Here is an 18,545-nt window from a genome sequence, read left to right as displayed (position 1 = left end):
AGCCTCGCCGATAGGCCTCAATTGCTGGCCAGGCCAAGTGACTCCACCCGTGCACAAATTTGTGCACCAGGTCTCTAGTATATAATAAAATCTTAATTAGCTGGAACCTAATGAGTTGTAATCCTATATAATAAAAGGCTAATAATATGCAAATAGAGCAAACGGTGGAACAACCAAACAACCACTCACTATGATGTGCACTGACTTCCAGGGCGTGCATGGGGCATGACGGGCATCGGCCATGGCGGGATGGTGGAGCAGGTAAGCAGGGGTGCCAGACCATGGCGGGGTGCCAGTCGTTGTCATCGGGGCAAGCCTCTGATGATTACTGAAAATTCTTGGCTCCCACGTGCCATGGTGTGCCCAATGCTTGCACCTGCTGCTGGCAGCAGAGCTGCCTCTAGCACAGAGGTGGGCAAACTTTTTGACTAAAGGGCCACAATGGGTTCTTAAACTGAACTGGAGGGCCAGAACAAAAGCATGGATGGAGTGTTTGTGTGAACTAATATAAATTAAAAGTAAACATCATTACATAAAAGGGTACGGTCTTTTTTTTTTGTTTTATTCATTTCAAATGGGCTGGATCCGGCCCACGGGCCGTAGTTTGCCCACGGCTGCTCTAGCAACTGCTGTGGGCACCTGGCACTGACCCCAATTGCTTGGCGCCATAAGTGGGTGTGAACAGCGGCTGCCAGCCCTGATCGCCCCTCAGGGCATCTCCACCTCACCCTGCTCCTGAGGGGTGATCAGGGCCAGCAGCTGCCTCTCACACCTGCTACCAGCTACAGCCCCACTCACACTGGCAACCTGTGCTGGAGCCGCTGCTCATGCCTGCTGCTGGCACCCGGTGCCTGTCCTGATCGCTCGGTGCCATCAGCAGGTGCGAGCGGCTGCTGGCCCCGATTGCCCTTGAGGGCTTCTAAACCTCCCCCTGCTCCTGCGGGGTGATCAGGCAGCAGCTGTCGCTCACACCCACTGACGGCACTGGCCCCACTTGCACCCTCTGCTGGCGCCGGCCCCAATCGCTCTGCCCCATGTAGGAGTGGTGGGAGTGCAGCTGCCAGCAGACAAGGACCTGGGGCTGTGGCAGGAGGGCTGGGTGAGGGCATGGAGGATGGGCCAAGACCTGCCGCTGTGCCCACCACAGCCTCACGGCCCACAGTTCCTTTCAAGGTGCATGAATTCATGCACTGGGCCCCTAGTCTATTAATATAAAAGACTAAGCAACTGTCTGACCAGCCGACTGGCCAGTATGTATGATGTACACTGACCACCAGGGGGCAGATGCTCAACGCAGGGATATGTTGTTGCTGGGCCACACATTTTCACCTTCGGCCATGGGTTATGTTATTGCTGGGGCACTATTGGCGCTGAATCTGGTTTACTGCACACTTGCATTTGCGTTTCACATGCTATACAACAGCAACTTTGCAGAATGACCTCTCATACTCCAGGACCCCTCAGGGGATGTCAGAGAGCTGGTTTCAGCCCGATCCCCGCAGGCCAGCCCTAGGGACCCCACCTGCTGGAGGGACCCCGCTCACTCTGCAGACACCCTTGAACCCTTGAGCCGTGGTGCTGCCGCAGGTGTGGCTGTCCTGGGAGGAACTGTGGGAGGTTGGCTCCAGGGCATGTCCAGCCTGTCTCGCCCAGTCCCGCCTTGCCGGCCACCTTCTAATTAATTTCCTTTCAATGTGCAGGAATCCGTGCACTGGGTCTAGTACTGAATGAAATGGTATATTTTACTCAGCAAAAATTTCAAGAGAAAAAAGCAAATAATAGGAAAACTAACATGTTGAAAGATCTGGCACCTTCTCTTAGTCTATTAGAAATTCACCTAAATCTCTCTCTTCTGTGCTGTACTAAATAGTGACCCAGTGGTGCTGAAAAAAAAATTCTCAAGCAATTATATGTTTAATTTATACTATTATACTATTTTAAAAGAGAAAATTAACTATGTGTCTACTTTCAAATATTTGAAACCTTTTTAAAATTATTTTTAAGCATTAGTTTTAAGAGTTAATCAGAAAAATCACTCTGTTCTCTAATTTTATTTTTAAGCTCTGGCAGGAATATGTTAAAATATATATATATATTTATACACACACACACACACACACACACACACACAGACACACTGAGTGGCCATATTATTATGACCACCTGAAGTTTGTAGGCAAATTAGCCATGCACTGCATCATATGGGATATGGAAGCCAAAGGCCTGTTCAAACACCTTTGTTGTCTGCAGTTACCAAGATAAAACATCTCCAATTCGCACAGGAACACAAGGATTGGACAGTCGAGCATTGGAAAAAAGTCATGTGGTCCGATGAGTCACGTTTCCAGTTGCATCATGCAGAGGGCAGAGTGAGAATTTGGCAGAAACAGCATGAAAGCATGCACCCCACATGCATGAGTACAACACTTCAAGCTGGTGGGGGCAGTGTTATGATTTGGGACATGTTTTCCTGGCATGATTTGGGCACTTTAATTCATGTGGAACAACGTCTGAATAACACAACATACCTAAGTATTGTTGTTGATCAAGTTCATCCTATCATGTTGATGGTGTATCCCAATGGAGATGGCTTCTTTCAACAAGACAATGCGCCATGCCACGGTGCTCATATTGTGCAGGAGTGGTTTCAAAAACATGAGGGAGAATTTACCTTGCTTAGGTGGCCCCCACAATCACCAAATCTCAATTCAATTGAGCATTTGTGGGACAAAGTTAAAAGAGCCATCAGGCAGCTGGTTCCACAACCATCAATCTCACAGAACTGGACAGTGCTATTCATCAGGCACGGTGTCAGATTCCTCGCATCACCTTTCAACATCTCGTGGAGTCAATGCCAAGAAGAATCACCGCAGTACTGAAGGCAAGAGGTGGCCCAACGAAGTACTGATGGGGTGGTCATAATAATCTGGCTACTCAATATATATATATCTCCCACGTTCAAAGGCTGTTGTTTACCCATGTCTTCAGAAAAAAATCACTTCTACTGTCGTGGTAAATAACCTGCTTCCCTATTTATAATGGTCTGGCCCTCTAGTAACTTCCGCGCAAAATTATAGCTAATTTGCCTATAGCGCAAAATTATAGCTAGGTGGTCATAATAATCTGGCCACTCAGTGTGTGTGTGTGTGTGTGTGTGTGTGTGTGTGTGTGTGTGCGTGTGTATATATATATATATATATATATATATATATATATATATATGAAAGAGATTTTATTTATTGATAGCAGTCATTTGGCTTTTCATTGTTGCAAATTGTGGTTTTTTTAAATATATTTTATTTTTTACAGAGAGAAAGGGAGGGGGATAGAGAGTTAGAAATATTGATGAGAGAGAAACATCGATCAGCTGCCTCCTGCACACCCGCTACTGGGGATGTGCCCGCAACCAAGGTACATGCCCTTGACCAGACCTTCAGTCTGCAGGCCGACGCTCTATCCACTGAGCCAAACCAGATAGGGTGTTGCAAATTGTTTTAAAAGCTACCTACCCTGCTAGACTGGGTTTCTTTGTCCCTAAAAGGAAAATCATTTTAGTGAACACTAAATGAGATATTTATGAAAAGATTTAGAACAGTACCCAACACTGAGAAAATGCTCAATAAATGTTGGTATTTTAAAAATAATTCATTCATCACTTTAACAAACATTACAATTGGGTCCTGTAGTCAACTAGGCCAGTGGTTGAGAGAGAAGTGAGGATAATAGAATGAGCAGAGAACCTGAGCCAAGTATAAGAGAAATTTCTTTCTCAATGGAAAACATTTCTTAATTTGGGCTAATCATTTCTCAAAATGTGTTTAAAATCATTAGGAAAGTTTGCTAAATAGATGCAAGCAAAAACAACTTTCCTCAAAAAATTAAAAATGGAACTTCCATTTGACCCAGGGGTCCTACTTCTGGGAATATATCCTAAGAAAATCTGAAACACCAATCATAAAGAATGGATGTACCCCTACGTTCATTGAAACATTATTTACAATAGCTAAGTCTGGAAACAACCCAAGTGCCCATCAGTAGATGAGTCGATAAAAAAGCTGTGGTACATTTACACAATGCAATACTATGTGGCTGTAAAAAAGGAGCTCTTATCTTTGCGACAGCATGGATGGACTTGGAGATTATGATGCTAAGTGAAATAAGCCAGTCAGAGAAAGACAAGTATCATATAATCTCATTTATACGTGGAATCTAATGAACAAAATAAACTGATGAACAAAATAGGTCCAAAGGTATGGATTCATGGAACAAAATGACATATTTCAGAGGGAAGGGTGTAGAGGGGACATAAAGAAATTAACCAAAGAACATGTGTGCATATAAGCATAACCCATGGACACAAACAATAGCTTGGTGAAGGCATGAGGGGGTGAAGGCTGGTTGGAAGGAGGCAAAGGGGTGGGGAGAAATGGGGGACATCTGTAATACTGACAACAGAAATTAAAAATAAATTTTTAAAAAAATTAAGCCTATTGAATAAATATCACTTAAAGATAATTTTCTGGTCCTCTTCCAAGCAGACAACTGCTTCTGAAATCCATCATTTCCAGAGATGTTTATTTTTATTGAGAGAGAAAAATAAATTTAAGCCATTAAAAAAATTTACCAAAATTTTAAGCACACTCTTTCATCTGAAATGATTCTTCTCTAATGCAGATACAGTTGAGGGCCTGAGCTGACTACTACCTACCTTTGTCAGAGGCATACTTAGAGGACTTCAAGATGAATAAGAATCATTCTTTCTTTCAGAAGCCTTAGAACCTAGTCCAAGGGTTAATTTTAGTATACAAATTGCTAACTATAATAGAACACTAACAACTTGCAATTCTGTGAACCTTCCATGCTCTCTCACAACCACTGGTGTCCTGGCTACTTTGCTTTCTGAAAACAAATTAAAAAGCCCTGATTTACCAATTTTTGCTGATATCCATGTTATAAATACTCCCAGCACAGCTGATTTCAAGTTATCAACAGTTGAACAACCAACAAAGTTCCTGACTATTTAACACATTATTACATTATATTTATTGATTTTTGTGAGGCACAACCCAGTTCCTCATCCTATTATCTCTGCACTAACTTATCTTAAAATTCCCTTCTCCATTGGGCCTGGCTAATTTCTATACAAATTTTAAGTTCCTACTCATGCCATTTGTTTCGAGAAATGTTTCCCAAATCATCTGGTCTGAGGGTCTGGTTTTCCTCCTTTTTTCCTTATTTCTCCCCCAGGACCCTGGACTGCCCACAACATCTATCACACTATTGAGAGTAACTGTGTGCTTACCCACCTTTTCCAGGGAACCATGAAGAAGTTGAGTCAGAATCTGTGCCTTATCTCTAATTCCTCCTTGCTTGGCATATTTCCTTTCTTAAGATCAAAATCAACATATGCATGAAAATAAATGCCAAGAGAGAAGTACTACATACTCTGAGAGATCAAATGGGAGGGGGAAAAAGGTGATCAGGAGAGGTCAAATGAAGCAGGAAGACAACTGGGGTAGGGGGAAAGCTGGGGTGGGGGTGTAGGGAAAAAATAAAAAAGAACTCATGGACATGGACAATAGTAATTGCCAGGGTTGGAGGGGGATGGGTGGAGGTGGTAAAGCTCATAGAGAAGATAAATGGTGATGGAAAAAAATAAATTTAATTAAAAAAATAAAAGTCTCATGAAACAGATGGCACTGAGGACAGGATTGAAAATGGGTACAATTTCCATCAGGAGTGATTGGGAAGTGGGCAGAGTGTTCCATACAGAGGAAAAGGCATGAACACAAAGTTCAGAGATAAGACTATGGGTGTGTTGAGTGAAAAGCAGATTATGGGGTCAAGGAGGATATCAGTTACACTTTGGAAAGCACAGAGGGAAGTCAGTCTGTTCGGGTGGTAGAGTCCAGGATTCTGAAGGTCTGGGTGAGGAACCAACAATCAATTTGGTCAGCAATCCTATCTAATAAAAGACAAAAAGGGTAATGGACCATACCTTCACTACGCTTCCCATTGGCTAATCAGGGCAATATGCAAATTAACCACCAACCAAGATGGCAGCCAGCAGCCACGCAGCTGAAGCGAGCAGGAGGCTTGCTTGCTCCAATGATGGAGGAAGCCAAGGTTCCCCACCTGCCGTGGCCAGGCTCTGAGCTCCGAAAGCGAAAGCAACAGCTCTGAGAGCAACAAAGTTTCAATTATAGAAGCTAAACAAACCCCAGATACCTGCTTTGAGCAGGCTGTGGCCTCAGAGCTGGAGCGAGCAGGACGGCAACAAAGTTTCAATTATAGAAGGTAAATACATCCCAGAATAAAAGGAAAAAAGGAGAGGCTGAGAGCTTCAGTTGCCGGCCAGCCTGAAAATGGCCCTCAGCCCCTCACCCAGACTGGCCAGGCACCCCAGTGGGGACCCAGACCCTAAAGTGGCCAGCCTGAAAACAGCCATCAGCCCCTCATCCAGGTTGGCCAGGAACACCAGTGAGGAACCCCAGTGGGGACCCCCACCCTGAAGGGGGTGTGACCAGCTGTAAACAGCCATCAGCCCCTCATCCAGGCTGGCCAGGCACCCAAGCGGGACACCCACCCTGTTCCGGGACACCCTTCAGGGCAAACCAGCCGGCTCCCACCCGTGCACCAGGCCTCTATCCTATATAGTAAAAGGGTAATAAGCAAACTGACCCTAACAGCAGAAAGACTGAGAATGACTGGTCACTATGACACACACTGACCACCAGGGGGCAGACGCTCAATGCAGGAGCTGCCCTCTGGTGGTCAGGGGGCTCTCACAGTGGGGAGCTCTGCTCAGCCACAAGCCAGGCTAATGGCTGCCAGTACAGTGGTGGTGGTGGGAGCCTCTCCTGCCTCCTCAGCAGCACTAAGGATGTCTGACTGCAGCTTAGACCTAAGCTGGCAAGTGGGGATCCCCCAAGGGCTGCCAGGCTGCCAGAGGGATGTCTGATTGCCAGCTTAGGCCCAATCCCCTAGGGAGCAGGCCTAAGCCAGCAGGTGGTCATCCCCCGAGGGGTCCCAGACTGCAAGAGGGCACAGGCTGGGCTGAGCCCCCCCCCCCCCCGAGTGCACAAATTTTTGTGCACCGGGCTTCTAGTCTATATAATAAAAGACTAAGCGACCATTATGGTGGAACAACCAGAACAACTGGTTGCTATGATGCACACTGACCACCAGGGGGCAGACAATGCAGGAGCTGCCCCCTGGTGGTGTCAGCCAGAAGCCGGGCTCATGGCTGGTGAGTGCAGTGGCGGGGGCAGGAGCCTCTCCCACCTCTGTGGCAGCATTAAGGAGCAGTGAGCAGGCAGGCGGTAAGGAGTGAGGGGTCCTGGACTGCAAGAGGGCGCAGGCCAGGCTTAGGGGACCTCCCCCACCCAGTGCATAAATTTCGTGCACCAGGCCTCTAATGAAGATTATAAAGGTTTTAGAGGCAGGGAATTACATCTTTAGAGCTAAGCTTTAGGAGGACTATTCTGAGAATGTGAAGGAGAGACCATTATAAGGAAAGTGGAGGGAGAACACATGAAAAATAAGGAAAATCTAAACTAAAAGGTTTTAGTGAGGGTATAAATTAGGGATGGTGAGTTTTAGAGATATGATACAACTAGAAGTTTTAAAGCATAAATATATCACCTGCATTTTCCCCTTCAAATATAAATAAATTGTAAGTACACAAGCCAAACAGAAACAGTGAGTCTGTATAGCTCTGGCTTTCAAATCATTTCCTTCTTACTTCTCTCCTTCCTTTCTCCCTTTCCTTCTCCCGCTCCCTTTCTCTCTTTCAATTTTAATAAGGCTGAATATCAGAAATGAAAAATTCTTTCTCTATCACAAGAGTGTTAGTAATAGCCAATATCAGTCTCTTTATTTCCAATATTTCTGCCAAAGAACTATGTATATTCCTATTAATAGGAAAATGATTTTTACTTTTAAGAAATGGCATATATAACCACAATGCTTTGCATGTCTCAAGTACTGTGGAATACATTTTTCCATCAGCTCTTTAAAAACATTATGTGAAACAATAAATCATTATATATTGGTGAACCTAAAAGTAAGTTTATAAACAAAAATCAGAATCATGCATCTAGCTCTGGGTTATAAAAGCCAGATGACATAAGTAGTAATTCTCTTGTAGCATACCATGTAATTATAAACAAGCTCTCTCGACTTGATCATAAGCTTGCTCTTCAAAGAAAATTTACATGCTTTGTTTTCATCTTTAATGGGTAAGTCATCATCCCTGAATTATAAAAATCCCAAATAAGAGGTGGTCTATTTCAATTCTCATTAAGAAGATATCATTAATTTGGAGATGATCAACATAAGTAGGCTGCCTTTCACAATGCTTTCTCTTATCAATTATTTTAATTTTTCAAGTTAAGAGTAATGGGTAGCTCAAGGGATTTGATGGATGAATGGATGATGTTATAAACCAAATATGTATATCATATGGATTTTCTTGGTAGAGCTAATATTAAATGAAAGGACTTTAATAAATCATTGAGGCCTAAAGTCTTTACACAAAGCACAAAACTCTGGATAAACAGAGCAATTGAGCCCACTGGTACTTGGTTGTGGTAGGATTTCTCAGTTTATCTTTATTTCTAGAGTAGGAAGAAAATAATCATCATCTCTTCTGGCCTAAATCCTCTTCGGCTATCACCTTCTGTGTGAATTATTCTTGACTGAGCTTATTTTGGTTCTATCTCAGTAACAGTATTTATAAAAATATGATTCTGTGTACCCTATTATATTGAAATGATTTGTTTACACATCTATCTTCCCTTGAAAACAGGGGCATTGTGTTTTGTTTTTGTATACCTCCATTTTCTGAACCATACAGAGCATAGCACAGAGTAGGCGCTCATCAAAATGAACTAGTGTGTGCTCATGTTGAATTTTTGCTGTTTTACATTTATGCATGTATCAAGCAGCCAGTTATGTAGCCCATTTACACACAGCTTCTAGGGAAGAAATATTAGCCATTTCATTATGAAACCACAAGTGCTCATTAGTAGACTAGAGGACACTTAAAATACAACACAATGTGAAGTGTTGCAATAAATAGACAGACATCTTAATGCACAAGCTTAGGTGTAGAATTTGAGGTTAATGCTAGACTCCTTTTATTGAATATGGGTAAACTCTCAATGGGAAGGAAGTGAACTGATCCTGTTAAAAATGCAATTAAGAACATAACTGTTTGTGTGAAATTGCTGCTGCAAGCTAATGCTGGATGAAGGTAAAAGTTTAAGTCTGACATCAGCCTATCCAAAGGCAGGTCCTAGTGTGAAGTCAATCCTGAAGGATAAGCTTTTCAGCACAAGAAATTGTGATAAAGAAATGGTTCTCAGCAGAAGAAAAACATAACTCTTCCCAACAGCAATGTTGACTACAAAGCCAAGAAGAAACCCAAGGAATAATTTGCACAGTTAACTCAAAATGCTCTAAAAAAAAGAGGCATAGTCAAGAGATCAAGTGTATAAAGATATCACCTCCTAAAGGTGTTTTGAGGTTTACAGCAGGCAATAGAGTAGATAATACTTCCCTTACAATTAGGCTGAAAGGTAACAGATTACACTACTCAGAAGGCAGCCATCCTTTCCAACGGTTATCATTCAAAGGGAGGCTGGAGAAAGGAAGATCCTCCCTTCTGGGTACAGCTTCTATATGACAGTTCATTTGTGAGAGACGGACTCATTCACTCAAAGCTGGTACTCAAATTACCATCCTTAATTATAACTGTTGGCCACAGTGAATAATCTGTGGATGATTTTGAGTTGCTGCCAAAGATAATATATCTCCAGAAAAGGGGGAGGGGGGGAGAATAAGCTTTATGGGAAGAAAAGCTCTTTTCCCATAAATGATGAATCAATCCATTATATTTGTGATAATCAATGCCCTGGATCCTCTGCATGTCAAGGTGGGAGGAGGGAAAACCTTAGTGGCCAATCATTATTAATTCATTCATTGCACTAATATTAATCACAAGGAACTAATGTGATATTAATGTGACTATAATGTAGGCTTCAATAAAGAATATCACTTGAGAATGGAAACATGGTATAGATTTTGTTTCTAACTTAGTTACCTAACAAGGGCTTTTGAAAGATTTTAAGGGAAGAAAGAAACGTCTGACATGCTCTCTGCATGAGTATGGAATGAGAGAGAATTATATTGAGGGCTCACCAGTAAATTTTCTGGTTGGCCCAAAGGTTGTCTGAGTCAGTCAGCACTTCTGACGGTGAAATGTTCTTCCAGGAAATGCGTATCGCTGAGACTGCTTGGGCAGCAGTGGCAGCCAAGCCAGGATTCTGGGAATAGAATCTAATCTCTAATGGTGCCTGTCCTCTCTTGAGAGGAGTTTGAGGGGGTTGAACAAGTCGGGTGATAAAGCTTGACTTATGAGCTTAGATTTGAGAACCTTTCTGGAATGACCTCAAACCAGTCTCTAAATGTGTAATAGCACTCATTTCTGAAGACTTTGAGGCCAAAACATCAATTCAACACATTCAATGTTTCAATAGTCAAGGAACGAGTGGTCAATGTCCATCCTGCTGGCTCAGCCCTAGTCAGGCTGCTGTCTTGCTGGAATAACTGAACAGCCAGGCGGTCCGGCAAACTCTTGGGGCTACAGAAGCCAATAAGGTCCACTATGATCTCACTCTCCTCTCTTACGCTGCCCTCTTTTTCCTTACTGCTCGCGTCAAACAGAGCAACTCAGAAGCCCTCAAACGAACAACACTGTTTCATGTCTCCCTGTTTTGTACACGTCAACCTCTCTGCCCAGCACTTCTCCCTCCCCATTGCCAGACTAGGCTCCTCTTCGTGTTTTAGAGTTCAAGTCACGTTCTCCAGGAAGCCCTCCCTGCTACTTCCTCCCCCTCACTCGTGTCTGTGCTCTCTGAAATTCTGAGTACATAACGTTTGGGATCTTTTGCCACACAGTCCAAATGACCATTTACCATTCTCCCACTAAACCATGACTACCTTAACAGTTGTATTTCTTATTCCCCTTCCTATCCTCAACACTAAACTCAGCACCTACCATATAGTAGAGAACTCAAAAAATGTTAAATAAAAACTTGAATATGTGAACAAATAGGTTAACAGCATGTTTGCATATAGGCCTTTTATTTTTATTTTAAGTTATCTTTGGTCATACTAGGCACATGAGTAGGTTCTCACATAATGTTTGTCTAGGATACTTCAATTTGTTGACTGTTTTTACAATTTATTCATCATTTTTTGTTTGTTTGTTTTTGTAATCACCAATGTTGTCCTTTTGTAATTTAACCAAGTCTCTGCTGCCCAGGCTAAGGTTATACTACCATTAAATTTTGCTTGTCCAAAAAAATTTTTCTTCTACTGATTATGTTTATATATTTTGGAAGAAAACTCTAGTCTAGTGGCTGTATCTTACTGACATAACCCATCATTTTGCCATCTATAAAACTGAAAAACATAATAATTAATAGCAAATCTTGTGATTACAAATAGATAAAAGTTATCAAGCTGTGCTAATAAATGTCAGGCCTCTTCCTTTTCCATGCCTCAGACTTTTTCATATACTGGAGTCAGGAGATAAGGAGATAGAAAAATACTTTCTCCTTTGGCCCACTGTTCTCCTAATTTCCAATCATATGTGCATCTAACGTCCCATAAGCTTATAATTCTATGGAGTCTCTTCAGGCTCCTCAAACATACTTCCCCGCTATGTGAGTCAATCACACTGACACTTTCTCAGCAACAGGACTAGGGATTAGCCTGTGGTCTCCGTACAGTCCCCACACTCGATCTGTGAATGCTCTCACTTCTACCTCCAAATTATCTCTTGCGTGTGTCCTTCTCTCCCACCCCAGGGCCTCTATCTTACTTTAGGACCTTCTCGTCTTTTGTTAGGTTCATCCAGTAGCTCCTGAATTAACACCTGCTTTACAGGCCCTTTTGCCTCTATTACATCATCCTCTCTCTAAAACAGGCATTTACTCACATAATACCCCTGATTAAGAACCATAAATCACTTTTTATAGGACTAAATCCAAAGTCCTTAGGCCAATAGCACACAGGCCTTTTCCAACCTGTCCCCCAGACACACTTCCGTTATTTATTTCATGCCATCACAAACTCACTCTCTCCTCTGGTCAGACAGCATTAGAGCACAGTATTTTGTACTGAGAATGGTCTGGGAACACAGGGAGGAATATTATGTAATGGGCCAAGGTCTATGTTTGGGTTTTATGTTTGTTATCTCCTTTCAGCCTCAGAATAACTCCAGGAGGTGGCTATAATTACAGTATTTTAAAAATAAAAAAGCAACAACACAAACCTTGGCCCAGAGGAGTTCCATTCCAGAATTTCCAATTGGTGGAGTAGGCGTCCAGCCTGTGATTTTCCCCCTGACACCATGCTGACTGGTGCTTCCCAAAAGTTCCTTTTGTGTACACCTGTGTTCTTTCAGGGGAGTTTCTTCTTTCCGAAGCACTCTTGTCCCCTCTACCCTACTCCACTCGGCAATATGTCTCTGGTTTTAGTACCTAAATTCAATATAATTTCTATAAAATTTGCTTCAACTTCATTTCCCTCTTGATGCTTCACACATAACACTGCTCTTTGCTTTTTCCAGTTCAAGTGCAATTGTAATAATTAAACTGTGTCCCCTTCAGTGGCAAGAAGAATGTTTTACACATTTATTTGTAATTCCAGCATCATGTATAACATTTAGCACATAATAGGATGTCTAAACATACCTTTAGGGAATTGATTGAATAAATGTATTCCTGGAATGAATGTATCAAGTATATACCTTTCTCTGAAAATTCAGTCTGGAATATAAATGTTATTATATTTTAAAATCAAATTACATCTCACCTGAAGTCTCCATCCCACTGAGCTGATGATAAATGTAATCCCATCATTTAGGGAGGCCTCCAATCTAGAATCCTTATTCAGTGCAAAAGTTGGTGAGCAGGTAAAGCGCTCTGGTGTTAACACCACCATGGCTGCCTTAGATTTCCCCACTGTCCAAGCTCCGTGCCCTTCTTGGCAGGTGGTTCGGCTATTTGTGCCAAACCTGAGCAGGGTCCTTGCTGAAGCTGGAAGATAGTGCCTGAGGTCCTGCCTTTCTATAGACACCACCTGCCCATTCCCCTGCCCCCAATCCCCCGAGGCTCTGCCTTCTCCTCTGCAGAACTTTTGGTCTGTGGAGTATTCCCGCCCTTTCCTACTACTTTCACAGCTCTTTTACTCCCCAAATATAGCTAGAGCTTGCCTCTGTCCCTCATCCTAGCTTAATCCTTTCAGAGAGTTAGTGAGCTGAGGCTGTCAGAAAAATTAAGCAGGAGTGAAGTTCAGTTGACTTCTACTTTAGGTCCGTGAACGCAACCACAAATGAGATAAGCAAATACAAAGGACTGAGCTACTTTCTCTGAATGAGGGACAGGGAATAAAAGTCTGACAGTGCTTATTCTTTCTGGTCCTTCTCAACTATGAAAACAAAACACAAGTTAATATCTTAAAAATTACCTTGCCATAATTGTCCATATACTTGCTTTGGATACTACCAAGTAGATCATTTTGGCAGAGAAATGGCAATACAATATAATCTCTGGAGTTATATTGCTTTAGGTTCAAATCCCAGTTCCATTATTTAACTATCATCTCTCTGTGTGTCTTTGTTTCCTATTTGCAAAATGGGAATAATAATAGCACCTTCTTCATAAGATTTGTGACTTTTAAATTAGTTTATGTATGCAAAGTACTTGGAACAATGATTATTAGGTAGCAACTTCCATATACAGGTTAATCAATATATCTATGTTATTTATTTATTTATTTATTTCAGAAAGGAAGGTAGAGGGATAGAGAGTTAGAAACATCAATGAGAGAGAAACAAGAGAAACATCGATCAGCTGCCTCCTCCTGGGGATGAAGCCTGCAACCCAGGTACATTCCTTTGATCAGAATCAAACCCTGGACTCTTCGGTCTACAGCCAGATGCTCTATCCACTGAGCCAAACCAGTTAGGGCTGCACTATGTTCTTTAGCTATCTAATCCTACATCTTGCCTTCATCTCTTTGTGAATGACTCACTCCAAAAATTTTTAATTGCTGATATTTCCCCCAAACACTAATTCTAAAATTCCAAGTGGACATTGAATGTTTCTGGATATTTGCTGACTCCAAAACTCATATGCTATAAACAAAACTATCATTTCATCCAGACACCTCTGTATGCACTAACTTTGTTTCCCGCCTTTCCTGTGGTCCTAAAAGTCAGTCACTAGGTCTTATTGAATCTCCACTCCTAATAACTTCTGTCAAGGCAAATAAAACAGTATACAAATTGTATAAAATTAGAAAGAATTTTGAACTAAATGAAATAAAATCCCAATATTATCAGAATTTGAGCAGTATCAAGAGAAAAGGTATCACACTAAATCCCTATATTGAAAAAATAGAAAACTCTCAAATCAGTGATTTCATCTTCTACCTTAAGAAACTAGAAAAAAGGAAGCAAATTAAACCAAAGTAAACTGAAAAAAATATATAGTAAAAATCAGAGAAGAATCAATTAAATAGAAAATAATAAACATTAATGAATCCAAATTCTCTTTTTCTAAAATCAATAAAATTTATAAGCCTTGACTGAACAGGAAAGAAAGAGAAGACACAAATAACCAATATCAAGAACGAGAGAGGAGCTTGGCTGGTATGCTCAGTGGTTGGTGCCAACCTATGAAAAAGGAGGTCATGGGGTTCCATTCCCAGTCAGGGACCAGGCCTGGGTTTTGGACTCGGTCCCTTGGTTTGGGGCATGTAGGAGGCAGCTGATCAATAATTCTCTCTCAGCATTGATATTTCTATCTCTCCCTCTACCTTCCTCTCTGAAATCAATTAAAATATATATTTTTTAAAACGTTTTTACAAGAATGAGAGAGGGATCTACATTACAGAATGGACAGATATTAAAGAGATATAAAGAGACATCATGAAAAAGTCTATGCAAATAAATTTGACAACTTAGAAACTTAGAGGAAATGCACAAATTACTTATAAAACACAAACCACCAAAGCTCACGGAGAAGAAATAGATAAACTGAATAGTTGTATACCCATCAAAAACCCACAAAAACTATTTTCTGTTAAAAAAGGAAAGCATCTCACTGAAGAAAATCTCAGTCTCAGATGGCTTCACTGATGAATTCTACCAAATTTAAGAAAGATACAATACCACTCATACACAGGTGTTTTCAGAAACTTTAAGAAGAAATGCTTCTTCACTCACCCTGTGAGTCCAACATTGCCCTAATACCAAAACCAGAAAGGGACATTATAAGAACAATCTAGCAATATTTCTCATTTACTTATATCTGTTAAAAATACAGAGACCTAAAGTGTACATAAATATAAAAATATCCTAAACACAACGTTAGCAATTCAAAACCAACAATATAAAAATAGAATAAATACTGCATCATGAAAGATAGTGTTTACTTTAGAAATGTAGTGATTTATCACCCCAAAATCGATCAATATAATTCACCATATTAACAGAAAAATTAAAAACTATATGATCACCTTAAGAGTCATAGAAAAAGCATTTGACAAAATCCAATACCCATTTATGATTTTTAAAAAAACACACAACAACTCCAAGCAAAATACGAATTGAAGGTATCTTCCTAAACCTGACAAAGGGCATTTATAAAACAAACAAGCAACAACAAAAAAAACCACCTAAGGACAACATACATCACAGTGAGAAGATGCATGGTTTCCCCTAACATCAGGAACAAGACAAGGAGTCTTTTACCATTGTGTTCCACATTGCATTAGACTGCAGCGGTTCCCAACCTGTGGGTCGCCAACCTGTGGGTCGAGACCCCTTTGGGGGTCGAACGACCCTTTCACAGGGGTCGCCTAAGACCATCGGAAAACACATATATAATTACATGTTATTTTTGAGATTAATCACTATGCTTTAATTATGTTCAATTTGTAACAATGAAAATACATCCTGCATATCAGATATTTACATGACGATTCATAACAGTAGCAAAATTACAGTTATATGATGTAGCAACAAAAATAATTTTATGGTTGGGGGTCACCATAACATAAGGAACTGTATTAAAGGGTCACGGCATTAGGAAGGTTGAGAACCACTGCATTAGAGGTTCCTAATTAGTATAAGATAAGAAAACCAATGTCTTTATTAATAGATAATATAATCATCTATGTAGAAAATCCACTGAATTCTATCGAAAGGCAACTAAAACTAATAATAGTCTTGCAAAGTTATAGATTATAAGATTATTATTCAATAATCAATTTTATTTCTCTATATTAACAACAATTAGAAATTGAAATTTATAAAAAACACTATTTACAATAACATAAAAAATATGAACTATTTAGGAATAGATCTGACAAAAGATGTGCATGACCTATAGCCTGAAAATGACCAAACACTGCCGAAATTACAAATAGTTAGAGAATTAACTATTAAATAGTCAGAGGAATATACCTGTTCATGGACAGGAAAATTCAATATTGCTACAATGCTAATTCTCCCCAAATTTATCCATTGATTATTTGGATAGTGATGATTGTGTTAGCCTTTTTAATTAGGATGCTCATGGCATGCGTATGTACATATGTCAAAACTTATCAAATTGCACACTTTAAAACATGAGATTTCATTGCATGTCAATTATTTATAATAATAAAAGCATAATATGCTAATTAGACCAGACATCCTTACGGATGACCTTCCGGATGAAGCCACAGCTCCGGGGGCCAAGGCAGATGTGGCCGCCACAGCGGCGGGGGTCAAGCCCCTTGCATGACTGCGTGCATCATCGTGCATCGGGCCTCTAGTAACTTAATAAAACTATTAAAAAACAAAACTACAAAAATCTCTTCAATGCCTCTCCTTGGCTTTCATATGGTAAAGTTTAATGTTTTTGGTTTAAAAAATATGGCCTTTAAGATTTTTCTATGACTTAAATAATTTCAGGAACATCATTTCACCTTTTTTGAGTGTGGGTTTGCTCATCTATAGAACAGAAATTTAAAACATAAATCTGGCTGAAATGGTTGTTGCTGGAATAATTTTATCATCATATTTAAAGTTCCTAGGATAGTGCCTGACACCTGGTATTTAAAATGTCTTAAACTCCAGGTAACAAGTGTAAGCCATTGTCATCTATTGCTTTAGAGATCAGTCACTGTTTAAAAGGAAGAGGCTAGGGCATAAAAGAACTCTCTCTCCCTTAGTTCACAATTTGCCTAGGGCTTATCCTGAGTTTATGTCACTTAATAATTTATAGAACCTTATGTTACATAATTTAAAAACTTAGAGATGATCACAATGGGCACAGTGATTTGTTTATAACACCTGAATTTTGATCCACTTTTGTTTGCAAAATATTTTTTATATAATCACAGCCTTACTATATTCGGAGGTAACTCTGTTGCCATTGACTTTTTAAAAAAATTGATGAATTTTAACTAAAGCATTCTTGATAAACCATATATGGCATTTGGAATGTATAGTTTCCTATCCTCTAAAGCAAATAGGCACAAACTTAACATTTACCAATGGACTTTAGTAGTGAGTGCTACTAGCTTTATGACCATGGCAAGTCAACAACATTCCTAGATCTCAGTTTCTTCATTTTCATAGAATAAGGCTTAGATTCCATGACTTCCAAGGTCTTTGCCTGCTTTGAACTGTGTTGCTGGGATAGTATATGGTGAATTGTTTTAATTCTTTCAGTCTCATGAATTAAACAATCTTGGATATTTCAAAGCTTATTGTTGAAAATGTAAGATAATTTTGTAAGTCTCATTAAAGTACATCTGTGTTTTATCTAGATCATTATTATAAACTTATGGAGATTATTCTTGGATAATAATCCAGCAGAGAATGCAGAGCTCTCTAACTCTGAGAAATAACTGACTAGATCCATTGATACCAATACCATAATGTCTGAAGGATGCCACTGTTTTAAAAATAAATGTCAGTTATAAGGTCAAAGGGTGGTTGACATGGATTGGATGATTATATTAAACTAGAGGCTCGGTGCACAAAAATTTGTGCACTGGCGGGGAGGAGGGTCTCTCAGCCCAACCTGTGCCCTCTCACAGTCTGGGACCCCTCGGGAGATAACCACCTGCTGACTTAGGCCTGCTCCCCTGGCGGCAGATGGCACGCCCGATCCCACGGTGCCTGCCCCATCTCCCCCGGTCGCACACAGCAGGCCCGGATCCCTCGCTGGGGTGGGCAGCAGCTGGGGATCTCACTGCCACCTGCCCCCACCCCCCACGCCCCAGGCCACACACAGCAGGCCCAGATCCCACGCTAGGGTGGGTGGCGGCTCAGGATCGTGCTGCAGCCCTCCTGCCTGCCCCGTACATGGCAGGCCCAGATCCCGTGCTGGGGCGGGCGGTGGCTGGGGATCACGCTGCTGCCGGCACAGGGTGGCGCAGCGGGATCTGCCTGTAGTATGCAAATTTAATGGCCA

Source organism: Myotis nattereri (assembly GCF_964212035.1).
Source record: "Myotis nattereri genome assembly, chromosome: 1".
In the NCBI taxonomy this organism is placed as follows: Eukaryota; Metazoa; Chordata; class Mammalia; order Chiroptera; family Vespertilionidae; genus Myotis; species Myotis nattereri.
This window is presented reverse-complemented; position numbering follows the sequence as displayed.